The sequence below is a fragment of the Protopterus annectens genome, chromosome 9.part0 (assembly GCF_019279795.1).
Source record: "Protopterus annectens isolate FY-2018-M chromosome 9.part0, PAN1.0, whole genome shotgun sequence".
Classification (NCBI taxonomy): domain Eukaryota; kingdom Metazoa; phylum Chordata; order Ceratodontiformes; family Protopteridae; genus Protopterus; species Protopterus annectens.
In genome coordinates, this window is record NC_056743.1 from 866,069,935 (window position 1) to 866,088,349 (window position 18,415).

Here is an 18,415-nt window from a genome sequence, read left to right on the forward strand (position 1 = left end):
AAGGGGACCTAGGATGGAGCCCTGAGGAACCCCTAGGGAGGATGGTAGGAGCTCTGAAAGATTATTGTTCCATAGCACTGCTTGTTTCCTATTCTCAAGGTAGGAAGTAAACCAGTTAAGTGCAATACTATCGAGAGAGATGGATTTAAGTCGGTGCAGGAGTAGTTGGTGGTTCACCATGTCGAAAGCTTTAGATAGGTCTACAAAGAAGGCTGATGAAGGTAGATTGTTGTTTCGGTTGTGATTAATGGATTCAATAAAGGATAGTAAGGCTGTGGTGGTGCTATGGTAGGGACGAAATCCATGTTGGCAGTTAGCTAGCAGATTATTTTGAAGGAGGTGATTGAGTAGTTGTTTATGGATACACTTCTCCATTATTTTTGCAATGGGAGAAAGAAGTGCAATAGGGCGGTAGTTTGAGTATTCAAAGGAATCCCCACCTTTGAAGAGTGGGATGATGTGGGAGATTTTCCAGAGTGAAGGTATGGTACTTTCTTTAATGGTTCTGTTAATTAGTAAAGAGATTGGATATGCAACTGCTTTAGCTCCAAGCTGGAGATATTCTGCTGGGATTTTGTCGGCTGAGGGAGTGGAAGGTTTAAGTTTTTGAAGTAGGCGAGTATATATGATGTGGGTATAGGTTTGAGATGAAATGGTGGTGGGGTACAGTTAGAGGTGTCTAGTAAAGAGGGGTCAGGGTTTTGCTGGCTAGCTAGATTGAGTATTGTAGAGGTGAAGAAGTTATTAAAGGCATTAGCAGTGTTTAAGGGCGAGTCAGGGTGGGAGCCTATTGGGCTAGGAGTTTCTATTTTGCCAGGGGATAGTAGTGAGTTTATTGTATTCCAGAATTTCTTTGGCTGGTGTTGGGAGGAATTTTGTAGCTGGATGTAAAAATCCTTTTTATCTTGTAGGATGGCTAGTTTAGTCAGGTTTCTTTTTTGTTTGTAATTAAGGTGGTCAAGTGAGTTTCTAGTGGTTCGCCATTTAGTCCAGGCTTTGTTTCTACTAATCATAAGTTGTTTAGTGTTTGTTGAAAGCCATTTTGCCGTTCTAGATTTCATGCGTATAGAGCGCATGGGGCATGCTGATCAAGAATGGTAAGGAAGGTGTGGTTGAAGTGGTTAACAGCGTCATCTAATGGCAGGGTTTGCAAAGGAGACCAGTTGACTAGGCTTAGTTCATTTTGAAACTGAAGGGGATCAAAGATTTTTGTTACGACAAAAGCGGATGAGAGGTGGTTTGGCTAGAATAGTTTTGTGTCTAATTATGTATGTTAGTGAGTGGTCACTAAGGTCATCTGGTAGTGTTCCTGAAGTGTATTTTTGGTGGGGATTGTTTATTAGGATCCAGTCAAGTATGGTTTCTTTATTGCTGGTTTTATTAGTTCTAGTTGTAGAATTTATGGTTTGATGGAAACCATATAGGTTGATGTGGGTAGTTGGATAGGTTTGTTTACATGTGTTCCAGTCAATGTTAAAGTCACCTAATAGTATAGTTTCTTGAGGAGAGTTGTTGAGAACCAGTTCAGTAGGCTTTCTAATACTGGAGGGTTGTTGCCTGGGGGAAGGTACGCGCAGATAATATTAATTGCTTTATGTGGATTGAGCGATAGTTTGGCTATTATAATGTCTATCTTAGTGTTATCTGGAGGGGTATAGCTGGTTTTACTTATTTCTAGTCCAGTTTTGTATAGAATGGCTACTCCGCCTCCTTTTTTCCTAGTGCGGTCTTGTCTAAGGATGTTATAGCCTGGTGGAATAATTTCATTGTCTTTTATAGTGGATTTAAGCCAGGTTTCAGAAAGGCAGAGGATGTCATATTTGTGGACTTCTAGTAGGGCGTGGAGGTTAGGGATTTTGTTACAAATGCTGCGGATATTGAGATGAGCTATAGAGAGTGATTTGGAGTTTAAGTTCTGTAGAGAAGTCTTGGATTTTGTCTGTTGGGAATTACTGGGAGTAGTGAGGGTTACAGGGCCAGGGTTAGGGTGTATGTCACCATCTCTCAATGAAGAAATTAGATTGGGTGAGGGTCATAGAAGTTGATGTGCCTAGAGTGAAAGAGAATTAGATATTTAATATGAGAGAGACGATGGTATTTTGGTTCCAGATAAGAGTTATAGTATGTGGCACAAAGATATATAGTGTGTGTGTTTGGATGGTTAATTTGTGTGTGTTTGTTTGGAATGGTACATGTGGAGAGAAGAGGATGCTCATAGTAGGTTAAGTTATAGGTGGCAAAGAGAGTTGCTAATGTGGATAGTAGAAGGAATGGGTGGTGTATATGGGGCATGTTCTGTTAATTAGTAGAGTATGGTAAGTTGAAGTATGTTGTGGAGGGAGGTGGAGATAGTAATATTAGTGGGTGGGGATAGGAAGAGTCAGTGATTGGACTAGAGTATGTTGGGAGGGGTTTAGTGGGGATAAATGTAGAGGTTCCAGGGGCGGGTGGGATTTGGGGGCAGGGAGGGGAGCGGAGTGAGCCCGCAGGGCGAACAGAGCGGGATGAGCCAAAGGAGTAGAAGAATGCTGAGAAAAACAATCAGCCAGGTGGAAGAAACAGGTATGTAAGACAGGGATAGTATGAGTAGTGTGTTACAAAACAGATATTCAATGGACAGTGTTTATAAGGAGGAAGGTAGGCTGGTGTAGAGAGGAGGAGGTATATTAGAAGGGAGCTGAGTAATAAGTAATATAGTAGTAAGGGTGCTGTATAGTAAGTAATAGATCAGAAGCAGGTTTGTAGGGAGAGTTATTGTAAGTAGGACAGAGCGTTGGAGTGAGGAGAGCAAGGGCTCAATAGAGTGAGAGGGAGAGATAGTGATAGAGATGAGTGTTCAAGGGCACTAAAGGAAGGAGTGTAGATCATAAGATAGGGACTGGTGATGGCTGCTGGTAGTCTAGGACGGGTTGGAAGGCTAGGTACGCAGTAACAGATTATTGGGTAATAATAGCTTTTACATACATAGGTATTATTTACTTTGTTTAGGACGATGGACACCCTTAATGTCAGGTTGCGGCTAGTAGGCAGAGATCTGGATACAGTTCAACTCCGCCAGTAGGGCCAGGAGTCCTATAATAAAAGTCGCTTGGTCCCGATAGGAGGCGAAGCAGATGTCTAGATGGGAGATAGAAGGAAGGAATGTTGAGTTACTAGAATCATTAAATCAGATATAAATTAGAAAGGAAAGCTAACATTCATTAAGCATAAACAGAGATATTTGTACAGTTTCAAACAATGTATAACACTGACTTACATTAAGCATAAACAGAGGTAATTGTGAGGTTTCAAACAAAGTGTAACACTCAATACACAGAGTTTATACAGTTAGCAGTGAGGTTAGATAGATTAGCATTATATCAGTTGCCTGCACAGTTTCAACAATGTTTGAGACACTTAATGTGCTGAACGAGTACTACTACAGCGTGTCCAGATAAACATTAAATCAATTGCCTTCCCATGTTCACGGCAGTTTGACTTGCACAAAAGCACTGAGTCGAAGCTAGTACTGCATAACATACCAAGTCATTCAACAAGAAAAATATACTAGAGCAGCGAGTACCCAATTAGCCCAGTAGTGCGTTTCAAAGTTATCGCTGTTAGCAGCGATGGCATGAATAAGCACACATAAACACTATAGGAGTTGCCTGAGCAGTATAGACAATAAATAAGACTCAAAATGCGGTGGGCGAACGCTGTGTACCACGTGACCAGATCAAAATACACTCAAACAGACATTCTATTGCCTTCACCGTGATACTTCAGTAGAAAACCCACTAATTGCACTGAGCGAACGCCTTGCATCGCCCACAGACTTTGGCGTATTCTAGACGCAATATCAGTTGCCAAAATAGCTAAATATAGTAAAACCATACAGGGACTATGTTTTAAGATAAACGCTGCATGTAGAGATGCAACAACTACAAAAATATCAACATATTAAAAACCAAACCATAAATGCAGAGTAAACATGGCTAGAGCAGAGTATAGGCAATTAGCGCAAAAGCACGCCTTACAGTAGTTAATAAAAGGATTACACTTTACCAGATATTATAAATAGAAGCAGTCACTAAAAATGGTTACACATAACCAGATATCATACCCAGAAGCAGTCGCTAAACATTAGTGAAGCAAGTGGTTATTCCAGGAAAAGAAACAACACTAGATGTATGCGTATAGCTCACCCTAGATGTTCAGCCCGTTCAGATGGGAGACGTGCAGCAGCCAGGCCAGTGGGGTAAATTAAAGATGGCGTCTTGGGGTAGGGGAGTTATTTATAAGGTAGGATGGTAGGGATGGGAAAGATAAGGGAGGGGCTAACGGTCCAGGTGAAAGGGGGGAAACGTAATGCAGGACGAAGAGTATCAAGATGGGGGAGGGGGAAGGGCAGGACAAGCAGACGGTATGAGTTGGGTAAGTTCTAGCGTGGAAGTTGAGGAGAGATATACAAGAGAGAATAGATGGGGGTTGGGGAATGAGCAAAAGGAGTAGGAGCCAAAGGAGTAGAAGAATGCTGAGAAAAACAATCAGCCAGGTGGAAGAAACAGGTATGTAAGACAGGGATAGTATGAGTAGTGTGTTACAAAACAGATATTCAATGGACAGTGTTTATAAGGAGGAAGGTAGGCTGGTGTAGAGAGGGAGGAGGTATATTAGAAGGGAGCTGAGTAATAAGTAATATAGTAGTAAGGGAGCTGTATAGTAAGTAATAGATCAGAAGCAGGTTTGTAGGGGGAGATATTGTAAGTAGGACAGAGCGTTGGAGTGAGGAGAGCAAGGGCTCAATAGAGTGAGAGGGAGAGATAGTGATAGAGATGAGTGTTCAAGGGCACTAAAGGAAGGAGGGTGTAGATCATAAGATAGGGACTGGTGATGGCTGCTGGTAGTCTAGGACGGGTTGGAAGGCTAGATGCAGTAACAGATTATTGGGTAATAATAGCTTTTACATACATAGGTATTATTTACTTTGTTTAGGACGATGGACACCCTTAATGTCAGGTTGCGGCTAGTAGGCAGAGATCTGGATACAGTTCAACTCCGCCAGTAGGGCCAGGAGTCCTATAATAAAAGTCGCTTGGTCCCGATAGGAGGGAAGCAGATGTCTAGATGGGAGATAGAAGGAAGGAATGTTGAGTTACTAGAATCATTAAATCAGATATAAATTAGAAAGGAAAGCTAACATTCATTAAGCATAAACAGAGATATTTGTACAGTTTCAAACAATGTATAACACTCGACTTACATTAAGCATAAACAGAGGTAATTGTGAGGTTTCAAACAAAGTGTAACACTCAATACACAGAGTTTATACAGTTAGCAGTGAGGTTAGATAGATTAGCATTATATCAGTTGCCTGCACAGTTTCAACAATGTTTGAGACACTTAATGTGCTGAACGAGTACTACTACAGCGTGTCCAGATAAACATTAAATCAATTGCCTTCCCATGTTCACGGCAGTTTGACTTGCACAAAAGCACTGAGTCGAAGCTAGTACTGCATAACATACCAAGTCATTCAACAAGAAAAATATACTAGAGCAGCAGTACCCAATTAGCCCAGTAGTGCGTTTCAAAGTTATCGCTGTTAGCAGCGATGGCATGAATAAGCACACATAAACACTATAGGAGTTGCCTGAGCAGTATAGACAATAAATAAGACTCAAAATGCGGTGGGCGAACGCTGTGTACCACGTGACCAGATCAAAATACACTCAAACAGACATTCTATTGCCTTCCCGTGATACTTCAGTAGAAAACCCACTAATTGCACTGAGCGCCGCTTGCATCGCCCACAGACTTTGGCGTATTCTAGACGCAATATCAGTTGCCAAAATAGCTAAATATAGTAAAACCATACAGGGACTATGTTTTAAGATAAACGCTGCATGTAGAGATGCAACAACTACAAAAATATCAACATATTAAAAACCAAACCATAAATGCAGAGTAAACATGGCTAGAGCAGAGTATAGGCAATTAGCGCAAAAGCACGCCTTACAGTAGTTAATAAAAAGGATTACACTTTACCAGATATTATAAATAGAAGCAGTCACTAAAAATGGTTACACATAACCAGATATCATACCCAGAAGCAGTCGCTAAACATTAGTGAAGCAAGTGGTTATTCCAGGAAAAGAAACAACACTAGATGTATGCGTATAGCTCACCCTAGATGTTCAGCCCGTTCAGATGGGAGACGTGCAGCAGCCAGGCCAGTGGGGTAAATTAAAGATGGCGTCTTAGGGTAGGGGGAGTTATTTATAAGGTAGGATGGTAGGGATGGGAAAGATAAGGGGGAGGGGCTAACGGTCCAGGTGAAAGGCGGGAAAGGTAATGCAGGACGAAGAGTATCAAGATGGGGAAAGGGAAGGGCAGGACAAGCAGACGGTATGAGTTGGGTAAGTTCTAGCGTGGAAGTTGAGGAGAGATATACAAGAGAGAATAGATGGGGTTGGGGAATGAGCAAAGGAGTAGGAGCCAAAGGAGTAGAAGAATGCTGAGAAAAACAATCAGCCAGGTGGAAGAAACAGGTATGTAAGACAGGGATAGTATGAGTAGTGTGTTACAAAACAGATATTCAATGGACAGTGTTTATAAGGAGGAAGGTAGGCTGGTGTAGAGAGGAGGAGGTATATTAGAAGGAGGTGAGTAATAAGTAATATAGTAGTAAGGGAGCTGTATAGTAAGTAATAGATCAGAAGCAGGTTTGTAGGGGGAGATATTGTAAGTAGGACAGAGCGTTGGAGTGAGGAGAGCAAGGGCTCAATAGAGTGAGAGGGAGAGATAGTGATAGAGATGAGTGTTCAAGGGCACTAAAGGAAGGAGGGTGTAGATCATAAGATAGGGACTGGTGATGGCTGCTGGTAGTCTAGGACGGGTTGGAAGGCTAGACGCAGTAACAGAGTATTGGGTAATAATAGCTTTTACATACATAGGTATTATTTACTTTGTTTAGGACGATGGACACCCTTAATGTCAGGTTGCGGCTAGTAGGCAGAGATCTGGATACAGTTCAACTCCGCCAGTAGGGCCAGGAGTCCTATAATAAAAGTCGCTTGGTCCCGATAGGAGGAAGCAGATGTATAGGTATTATTTACTTTGTTTAGGACGATGGACACCCTTAATGTCAGGTTGCGCTAGTAGGCAGAGATCTGGATACAGTTCAACTCCGCCAGTAGGGCCAGGAGTCCTATAATAAAAGTCGCTTGGTCCCGATAGGAGGAAGCAGATGTATAGGTATTATTTACTTTGTTTAGGACGATGGACACCCTTAATGTCAGGTTGCGGCTAGTAGGCAGAGATCTGGATACAGTTCAACTCCGCCAGTAGGGCCAGGAGTCCTATAATAAAAGTCGCTTGGTCCCGATAGGAGGGGAAGCAGATGTATAGGTATTATTTACTTTGTTTAGGACGATGGACACCCTTAATGTCAGGTTGCGGCTAGTAGGCAGAGATCTGGATACAGTTCAACTCCGCCAGTAGGGCCAGGAGTCCTATAATAAAAGTCGCTTGGTATTGCAACTAATGACAACTTCTTCATGAAAAGACAAGACCTGCCACAAACATATATTTCATCAGCTGTTAACAATATTATTGAATGAAAATATGCAGAAAAAACAAGAGTTCAGAGCAAAAACATAATACAACTTTGGCCTTGTAAGACACTGAGCTGGTTGTACAGATGACTGTGAGAGTGAGTAGACAGGGGGAGTAATTAATCAGGAGTCAACAGGGTATAGTGACTCACCAGGCAGTAGAGTAACCATTTTACACTGAAAACTGTTGCACGCCCTTGTATTCATGCAACTTCCCATTTACAAGCACGCCATTTCTTCTTACTAACCTCAAGCGATATACTATTAAAATGCAGTTTTCACCATTGCCTAGTCAGCATTTCATCAGCTGTCATTCTTAAATCCTCAAAACAGTTGAGGCTGTTTATTTCAATTTGCATTTTGCATGTGGGGCACTCTCTTTATTTACTTGCTATATTTGATTTACTGGGAAACAAAGGTTGAGCTCCCATGAGTTCATGAGTTATTGTGCTTTGTATGGGCATGCTGTGATATCGTGTTGACATGTCTCTGATGGAACTGATGGCTGACTCACAAGCATTCTACACATCTCACTGGGTTAATGAAATAACATATTTCCCCATACAATGTGGCAAATAGTTCTTTTCCTTCCTGATATCTATACTGTACCTGGGATTTGGCACTGCAAAGACTTTCTGTAACTCAATCAGCAGCTTACAGGTCTGGAATTTTCACAGTAGATACTACTTTTATGTTGCTATGAAAACTATTTAAATAGTCCACTGTCCTCATAAACTGTCTGTGATAATTATATTTAATGTCCACAATAGCCTGTATTTTGATATGTGTTACTTATTAAAACAGTCTTTACAGCTTTACACTAGACCCATGATGAAAGATCAATATATGTAAAAAAACTTCCAGGTATCACAGCTATATGATCATTCAAACTTTGTTTAAATTTGTAATCCATAACATTTTGAATTATACAGATGAATATGAAGCTGCACAAAGGGTATGAGTTCATACTCCACAAAACACTCAGTTCAGCATGAACCTCCATTTATTTTGTAAAGAACTGATTGATGTGTTTGGCAAGAAGAAGTGGAAATGGAAAAACAGCAAAAGTGTGACACTGAGTAATGTCACATAGGGTGACACTGAGTAATGTCATATAGGGTTACATGAATGGTTGAGCATCTTATGGACAATATGTGAAGTTGCTGGAATTAGATATGGCTAAATGCCACGGAGGAACAACGTGGCAATGTAGCAGTTCTTGTCCCTACCTATGAGGCATACAGACTTTGAAAGTAATCTGTAATTAGGATCGTGTAGAGAAGCCCTACACAGAAATGTATTTAATTATTGACTGACTTGGCAAGTGGGCTAAACATCATATGCCCTTTGCAGCTATGACTCAGGAATGTAAACATAGAAAATACAGTAAAACATAATGTAGATCAATGTGTGTGTATAGACCTTTAAGAAGCTATCCAAGGGCTTGCACAAATGTCTAAATACTGAGCACGTGCAAGCTAGACTGCCATTTTGTAGTAAGCTATTGAGATGTAAGCTTGCATGTAGGTAAGGTCTGTCTGTTAACTAGTTTGTTCATATTTTATGATGCTGCTCTCCATCCTGATGTGTTTTTATGTACTAAAGCATCTTAATGAAACCTCCCACCTGCTTGTCTTATATGTTAGAGAAGGACGAACAACATGGTGCCAGAAGTGGCATGTCTAAAGGACATGGAATTAGAAACGGCATATCCAAGGGGCATGAAGTCAATGGTGGCTTGGCTAAAATGACTTAAGGTGCTTGCAAGGAGCTGGTGGCATATACAGGAGTGAATCATCCCTAAAATGTGCAAACATTTCAAAAACAGGTCAGAAACAAATTTCAGGTATTAAAACTTGCTCAGCACTATTTATTTTGCATAATATGAAACGAGGCATACATAATGTTTTAAATAATGTTCGCATAAGCCGATATGTACGATATTGATAAAAAATATTCGAATTACTACAGAAAATGTTTGAAATAAAGTCCAAATTGCATAAAACAAATAAAATAAGGGGAAACAACTACATTTTCACAAAGCATGTATTTTTCGCATTAAGCAAAGATATCCAAGTTATCAGAAGTGTATAAATTGTTCGCATGTTTGTGCAGTGTTACAGTAAAGCTATTTCTCAAAGTACAGCCATTGCAGTGCATATTTCGCAAAGTACAATATTTTGGAGAGTTTATTGTGAATTTAAATGTTATTACAAGCTCAAGGAACAGTTTGTTTGTACATAATTACAAGGACCATATTTTCAGTTTGTTTGTGTATACGTTGTGGGCATGACAGATGGATTTCGAAAACCCAGTGCACTTGTGTTTAACAGTAATATTGCTGAGAACTGGAGAGTGTTTGAACAAAAGTATATTTTCATACAGGCTGCATTTTCAGATAAAGATGACCATTCAAAGGCATTTATTCTTCTTAATTTAGCTGGGTCAGAAGCTATTGAAAGGAAACGTTCATTTGTGTATGCACCTGCTATCTATACTAGAGAGGGGGAAAAATGTCATATTGTTGTACATGCTGATTCAAAGGAGGAACTGGAGTGCTTAAAATGTAGAGAAATGTGTAACCCGCAGACAAATGTTACAATGGAAAGGCACGTATTTTACACAAGGGATCAAAAGCCCAATTGCCGCATATATAACTGACCTGAGAAATAAAGCTAAAATGTGCAGATTTGGTGATTTAAGGGATGAGTTGATAAAGGACAGACTGGTGTGTGGTATAAAATATATTAGCTGTGAGAAAGATTTTACTTTGTGGCAGTGATTTAACTTTGAATAAGGCCATAGAAATTTGTCAGCTATACAAGCTCACAGAAAAGCACACAAATATGCTTACAAATAAGAACAGCACTAGAAAGCACAGTGACAAAGCTTATTTTGATAGTATGCAGCACATTGTTAAAAGAAACTGGCCTAAGCACATGGCAGCAACTGTAACCCCTGCAGCACTCACTGGTAAACCCTAGAACTTTCTAGAACATTTCAGAGTTTGCACAGTCTCAGTGAAGCATAAGAGTGAATCAGCAAACCCAAAGCATGAGCTCCAACCTAGTTTCATTACCAACTGTCGTAATTGTGGTGGAAGCCATGAATCTAAAAGGAAAATGTTTAGCCTTTGGTCAACAATGCCACAAATGCAATGAATGGAATCATTTCCAAAGATTTTCTAAATCAAAAGGCCCACATTCTTTCATTAAAAGGAGCATTTTAAGAAACGAGCTGCAACCCTATTCTTTATGTAGATGGTATGTCAGTGCTTCATGAAACAGTTAATGCAGTAGATTTAAGGGCAAATAATGAAGTATTTTGCACTGTTTGGATAAATGGCAAACCCATAGAGCTCAAAGTTGACACAGGTTCCAAGTGAAATGTTATGTCAGCAGAACCATTTGCGAGAGTGTATCATGGTGAAAGGCTTGATTTGGCAAGGTGTGCAAAGCTTGTTGCTTATGGAGGTGAAGAAATTCAAACCAAAGGCTCAGTAGTGCTTTCATGCTACTCTGTGGTCAAGAGATACGTCCAGTCATTATTAGGGCTCAGAGACAGTTTGAAAATGGGACTGCTTTCATTTAATAAGGAAGACCATCATGTTAGCTTAAAAGACCACTACTCTACTTTTGCCCAGTACATTTTTCTACCTATGCTGATCTTTTTAAAGACAAATTAGGCAAACTTCCAGTTGTGTACTCCATGAAGTTAGACCCAGAAGTCAGTCCAGCTATCAGGCCAGCAAGTAAAGTTCCAAAAGCCATGCAGGACAGAGTTAAAGCCGAGTTAGATGAAATGGTGCAACAAGGTGAAATTTGTCAACAGAACACAATGCCAACTGAATGGGAATCTGTCATGTTGGTAGCTCATAAGAAAATCTCAGATGACATCAGAATATATATTGACCCATGAGATTTTAACAAAGCATTAAAAAGACTCCATAATCCAATGTGAGCAGTCAAAGAAGTCACAGCCCTGATGCCAAATGCCACTGTTGTTTCTGTCTTAGATGCAAAGAGTTCATTTTGGCAAATTTAGCTTGACAAAAAAAAATCATCATTTCTGACTACATTCAGTATTAGCAGGTACAGATTTTTGAGAATGCCATTTGGGATAAATTCTGCAAGTGAATTCTTTCAATGAGAAATAGAGCAAATTTTTATGGTTATCCTTGTGCTATTACAGTAGATGATATACTAGTAGGAGGTTGTGATGAAGCAGAACATGACAGAAACCACAGAAAAGTTCTGGAAAAGGCACATCAAGTGAAACTTAAGCTCAATCCACACAAATGCAGGTTCGGGCTACAATAAGTCAATTATGTTGGTCATTTATTTACCAGTATAGGCTTATGACTAGACCCTTCAAAACAATCAGCCATTCTCGAGATGCCAGCACCAGACAATGTTCAAGCCTTGCAACATTTTCTTGGCAGGGTCAACTATCTAGGCAAGCTGCTCCAGACTTGAGCCAACTTTCAGCACCACTCAGAGAGCTGACATGTACAGATGTAGCCTGGTTCTGGTTAGAGCAACACCAAAGCGCATTTGAAGTTCTGAAACAGAGAATTGCTAGTCTACCAACTCTCAGATATTATGATGTTCACAATCCAGTTACACTTTCCTGTGATGCTTTGAAATTTGGTCTTGGTGCAGTCATTCTGCAAGAGGATCAACTTGTTGCCTATGCATCGAGAACTCTTACCCAAACTCAGATGCAGTATGCCTAAATCGAGAATGAGCTTTTGGCAATTGTTTTTGCATGTTCGATGTTCGAAGTTCCATGATTATGTTTATGGTAGACCTATCCATATTGAAACAGACCGCCAATCTTTAGTCACTATCTTGAGAAAATCTATGCTTTCAGCTCCAGCCCAACTGCAGTTTATGATGCTGAGATTGCAAAAGCATAATTTCAATCTTGTCTACAGGAAAGGCAAAATTCTTTATCTTGCTGATTTGTTATCCAGATTGCCCAGAAACACCACAGAACAGCATGAGAATGAGACCCTTGATTTTGAAGTCATGAAAGTGAGAATTTTTTTTTTCCACACGTCTTGATGAGTTGAGAGATTGCACAGCCACAGATCCAGTTTTATAGAGGCTCATCCACTTTATCAATCAAGGTTGGCTGTCAAAGGAATGTAGTTTACCTCAAAAAGTGCAACCTTATTTTCCATACAGAGATGAGATTTTGTCTGACAAAGGTATCATTATGAAAGGTCCAAAAGTAATTGTTCCAAATACCTTGCAACCAGAGTACATTGCTATCTTGCATCGTGGTCACCCAGGAGCCGATTCTACCAAAAGAAGGGCGAGAGAACTGGTATTTTGGCCTTCTGTGTCACAAGACAGTGAGAGAGCACATTCATCTTGTTCAGTATGTAATAGTACTAAACCACATCAACAGAAGGAACCACTTCAGCTTAACCAGATTCCGAAAGTACCTTGGTCGACAGTAGCTAATGATATTTTCGAGTGGAATGGTCAACATTATTTAGTGTTAGCAGACTCTTACTCCAATTGGTTCGAGATTGACCTACTTCCCAGTCTAGCATCTAGTACTGTCATTACTAAGATGAAACATCATTTTGTAGTGCATGGTGGCCCACACAAAGTTATTTCTGACAACAGCACACAGTTTACAAGCCAACAGTTCAAAAGATTTGCTGACGAATGGGACTTTAGTCATGTCACGAGTAGCTCTAAGTACCCGCAGTCAAATGGTTTGGCAGAATGTACAGTTCAAAGTGCAAAACAATTTCTTGAGAAGTCAAAACAAGATAACAATGATGTTTTCCTGAATCTCAGAAATTTTCCTTGTGATAAATATCTTGATTCACCTACTCAGAGACTTATGTTAAGACAAACCAGAACCACATTACCAATCAGTAGTCAATTGTTGGTTTCATGTGTCAAGAACAACAAATTAGTGAAAGCCAATCTGTTGAAGAAGCGCCTAACCAAGAAGTCCTACAATGATAAAACAAGCAAAACGCTCAATCTATTACAAGAAGGAGAAGAGGTAAGGATGCAAACATCTAAAAGTTATGATCAGATTGGTGTCATGAAGAATATTAGTCCAGAGCCAATAACATACATTGTGGAATCACAGGGAGCAGTTTTTAGGCAGAATTGGAAGCATTTGAGACCAGTGTCCGAGCCTATACCACAGCACATAGCCTGTGAGAAAGACTCCCTATCTCAGAGTGAGTTGTAAGGTGTTCCAATTCCTGAGGAAGCTCCAGAGAACATTCCCATTCCTTTGATAAATCCAGAAGTTCCTGATACCAGTTGTAACCACAGCCTGTTCCTATTGCTAAATTTGGTCAAGATAGTTATGTTATGAGATATGGTCATATATCTAAACCCTGTAGCAGCTATGAAGCAACTTAGACATGAACATTGTGTTTTATTTCTAATGTATATAGTAATGCATGTCTGACTCTGATATCGTTTTTACAAAGGGCAATCTTTTTAAGAGGGAGGATGTACGTCACTGTGTGTGTCTATACCTTTAAGAAGCTATCCAAGGACTTGCACAAGTGTATAAATATTGAGCACATGCAAGCTATACTGCCATTTTGTAGTAAGCCTCAAACATCTACCCTACACAGATAGGCTAAAAGCCCTGTCCCTCTACTCAGTCTCATACAGACTCCTCAGAGGTAACCTCTGTCTGGCATACAAAGCAATCTCAGACCCCACCTTGATGGGACTGCTGCATATCTGCAAGTCAAGTTCCACTCAAGTAACCGGCATGCGCGACCTTGGGTCTATATTATAATGGCAATAGCCCGTTTCAGCAAAAACGTAAACGTTGACACATATTCAGCGAACCACAAATACATCAAACTCCCTAAACCGCGAAATTCAAAATTTCGAACCAGCATAGTTGGTGAACCCCACCGCTCGGTACATACTACCCACCCAAACAAAATAAATAAACCACATACATGCACTAACCGAAACCCTACTTCTAACCCTACACTAAACCTTACATACATTACCATCTATGCACTTACCTTAACCCGCACCCTAACTATCGTACACTTACCTTATGGAGCTATACCGCAGAAGGGCCAACTATGCCGATTCGAGATTTTGAATTTTGTGGCTTAGGGCATTCGGTGTATTCGCAGTTCGCACAAAATGTGTTGACGTTTACATATTTGCTGAAACGTGCTTTCGCAGTTATGATATAGACCATAACCTCAACCTGGTCTGTGACATCAATAGGACTTGTTGGTGGGACAAATTTGTGTCCCAGAAACTCCTCGTCTATGGAATAGACTTTTTCTCCATGTCAAGTAGAGTATCTCATTAACCCTTTTTAAGTGCAACCTGGATAACGGGATGGGGAACAGAAAATACAGCACTGGGATTCCACCTGTGCCCCTAATGGACAGGGGCATCGGGTGCTGACTTGTTGGAACAGGGGCTAAATTCTTGGCTAGGCCTGTAAGGGCCTCACGGCCAATAGCTTAGTAAGTTCCTATGATTCTATGATCCTATGAGATGTAAGCATGTATGTATGTAAGGTCTGTCTGTTAACTAGTTCGTTTGGACTTTATGATTCTGATGTCCATCCTGATATGCTTCTATGTATTAAAGGGTCTACTTCATATGACTGAAATTTAATTTGACTGAATTTCATTTGACTGTGACCATAATACCGAATTTTCGAAATACTGGAAGTTCATTTGACTGAATCTCATTATACTGAATTGTAAGCCATAGACATGATGTTGGTTTCCCTTCTCCTGTGACTTGCTTGTGATAAAAAGAATTACTGTAACTTATAGTGCTGATTGTCAGAATACCGATAGTCTTGTAGAACGTAGTGTTGTAGTGTTTCTAAATGTGGATATGTCTGTTGACATTTTTATGGGAAATATCCCAAGTAATGTGGTGGATGCTTTGTGCATTCCCAGCAGTAGGGGCAGTGTGTAGACTACTGTAAAGTAAGTAAAAGGTAGTGCAATCCTGGAGTTAGTATATATAGTTACGGGGGCATAGCCTCCCCACATTAGGGGTGTAGGGGGCATAGCCCCCACACCTAATTTGGTTTTATATCATCCGGTTTCTGTTAAGAGGGTACGTAAGTAATTTTTAAGTTCTGGAAAGAGTTAGTCATTGGTTTTGTAAGTGTGCATGTATATGGTTTACAAGTTAGTATTTTGAACTTTAGCATTGTAAGGTGTCAGTATTATGAGTGCCAGTCAAGTGAGTTTTCAGTATTTTGAAAATTATGTATTTTGGTCTCGGTCAAATGAAAGTCAGTCAAATGAAATTTCAGTCATGTGAAGTAGAACCGTATTAAAGCATCTAAACAAAACCCCCCACCTGCTTTTCTTATGTGTTAGAGAAGGAAGAGTGACACATAACATGTTGTAAATATTGTAAATAAATTCTTTTTTTCATTTGTTTGACATTTGTACTGTTATATTTAAATAGTATAAGGTATTTAAAAGTTTAATACTCCCTGTTATCTTTTATTAATAAAAGAACTAAATTATTTTGAGTAAAAAAAAACATAACATGGTATAAACAGTTATGTAAAAAATAAAATATATACTAAGGTTTTTGAGAAGTATTAGACCAATAATAGAATGCAAAGAAAACTTACAAGAAACAAATCCAAAAGTAAATGACAGACACTAAGGCAGTATGTACTTAGGTCAGATTCAAGTTCCTTAGCTGCATTGCTGCGTTGAATTAGACTAGAGAGTTTGAAGACTGAATAAAGGAAGTAGGTGACTGAAGCTGAAGATCAAAAAAGGAACAATTTATACCAAATATGTAGAACATGGACCCATAACAGATTGTTAAGATTATATATATAAAGCTGAATTCGATGAAGATTTATTACTGAAATACTAGCAACCGAGCAAATTAACCAAAAAATGACAGTTTGAAAATTTAATAATAATAATAATAATAATAACACCCATTTGCTACCCAGGTGGGCCCACTGGATACCCACTCCCTTTTCAGTGGTAACCACTTGCTCACGGTCACACAATAGACAAAACAGTTAAAGGAACTGAACCTTCATCAGCAGATAAGTAAGATACATTGGCATGATAAGTTCATATCCCAAGGTATCCTTCATCTCTGGAACAAATATACATGTCAAGCAGACTAGGACCCTTCCCACCTTCACAGCATATCTAGAAAATTGGATGGGGAGCCTCACATTCTCTCCTGATCTATCTTGTCTTGTCCTTCTTGAAGCAAGAGGGAAATTTTGAATAGGGTTTTTTGGCTAGACTAAAACTAGTCTGCAGACTAAATGCCTAGTACTTACCTATGAGCCTATGAAGCTATAGTCCTACTTCATAACTGTTCATATTGCCTCTCTACCCCATTTGTATCCATCTGAGGCCCCTACCTTTATGTCTTTCATAGCCATCACTGTCTATTTGATGTCCTGTCATGATTTTTGCATGTAGTTTCTCCCTCTGTCCCTCATCTCCAATTGGACTTCCTTTTTCTTCTTCTATTCCCGGTATATTTGTTGACAGTAATCCCTGAAGGCTTCTATTACCCTACTGTCCTCCTCTTTGATCTCTCCCTCTTTCCACTAATGCGTGATGCCTGTTTCTCTCATCTTTTCCTTTTTTATACTTCCTTGCTAGATGTTTGACACCCCCCTCCCAGCTGCCCACCAGTGGTCCTTCTGGTACCATTTCTGTTCTGGAACTGTTGTTACCTTTCCTTCTAGTTCATTTGCTATAATACTTCTGTTGTCCTTAGTGCTTATCTGCCCATGTCATTTTCCACATTTCCCTTTATATCCTCCATGCAGTTTTGTAACCTCCTTCTCGTTTGCTCCTTTTCCACCCATCCCCTCTCATAATGTCCCCCTAACTGCTATTCTGATTGCATAGCAGCAGTGATTCCCACTTCTGTCTTCTTTGTTGTATTCTCCTCCCCTCTCTTCCCTATACGTTTTTCTAACTGTTGCTTCTTTTCCTGCTCTTTCTCCTTGTACTTGCCCATCTCCATCCCAACCCCTCTCCTTGTTTCCACTCTGCTCTTATTGTCATTGATAAGGCCACACACATATCTCTCCTGTATTTCTATCTCCTCCACCATTATTTAGAGATCCCACTTTCCCTAGTATCCTGCCCAGTCTACTGGCCTGAATCAAGCAATTTCAGGAAAATGTGTACTCCTTCTTTTCAGCATGCCCTTCCCTTCCACTCTTCCTCTTACATGTTCCTTTCTAAGTCTTTTTCACCATTATACTGTACTCTTTTTTTGCCAAACAGCCTCCCTTTCTTGGGATCTAGTGTGAAATTGAAGTCCTCTCCAATAGTTTCTTCCCCGTCCTTTTTTATCTGAATCCGTTCTTCAAAGAACCCACTGTAAACATCCTCTATATCTTTGTTTGGGGCGTACAGGCCCTCTATTGTCCATTTCCTTCCAGTTATTCTGCCTTGCCAAATGATCCATCTCCCCTCCTGGTTTTTTGCATCCCTTCAGTCACTACATGTAGTCCCTATCTGATAAGGGCAGCCACTTCCCTCTTGACCCTTCCCACTTTATTGTTTGTTTCTCCCTTTGGATACTGTGGGCTCATGATCTTCCCTTTTTTTTAACCTTTAATTTCGTCTCCTGCAGTAGTACCGTACCCCGTTGCATCCTACTTATTCTGCTGCACATTTTTTTCTTTTTATTGGGTGCAAACACAACTCCTCCCATGTTCCATGTTGCCACTTTCAGTATGTGTTCATTCCTTTCTGCTCTCTTTGGCTTTGTATACCTCTCCTACCACCTCATCGCTGCCTTTGAACATTTCTCCTCTCT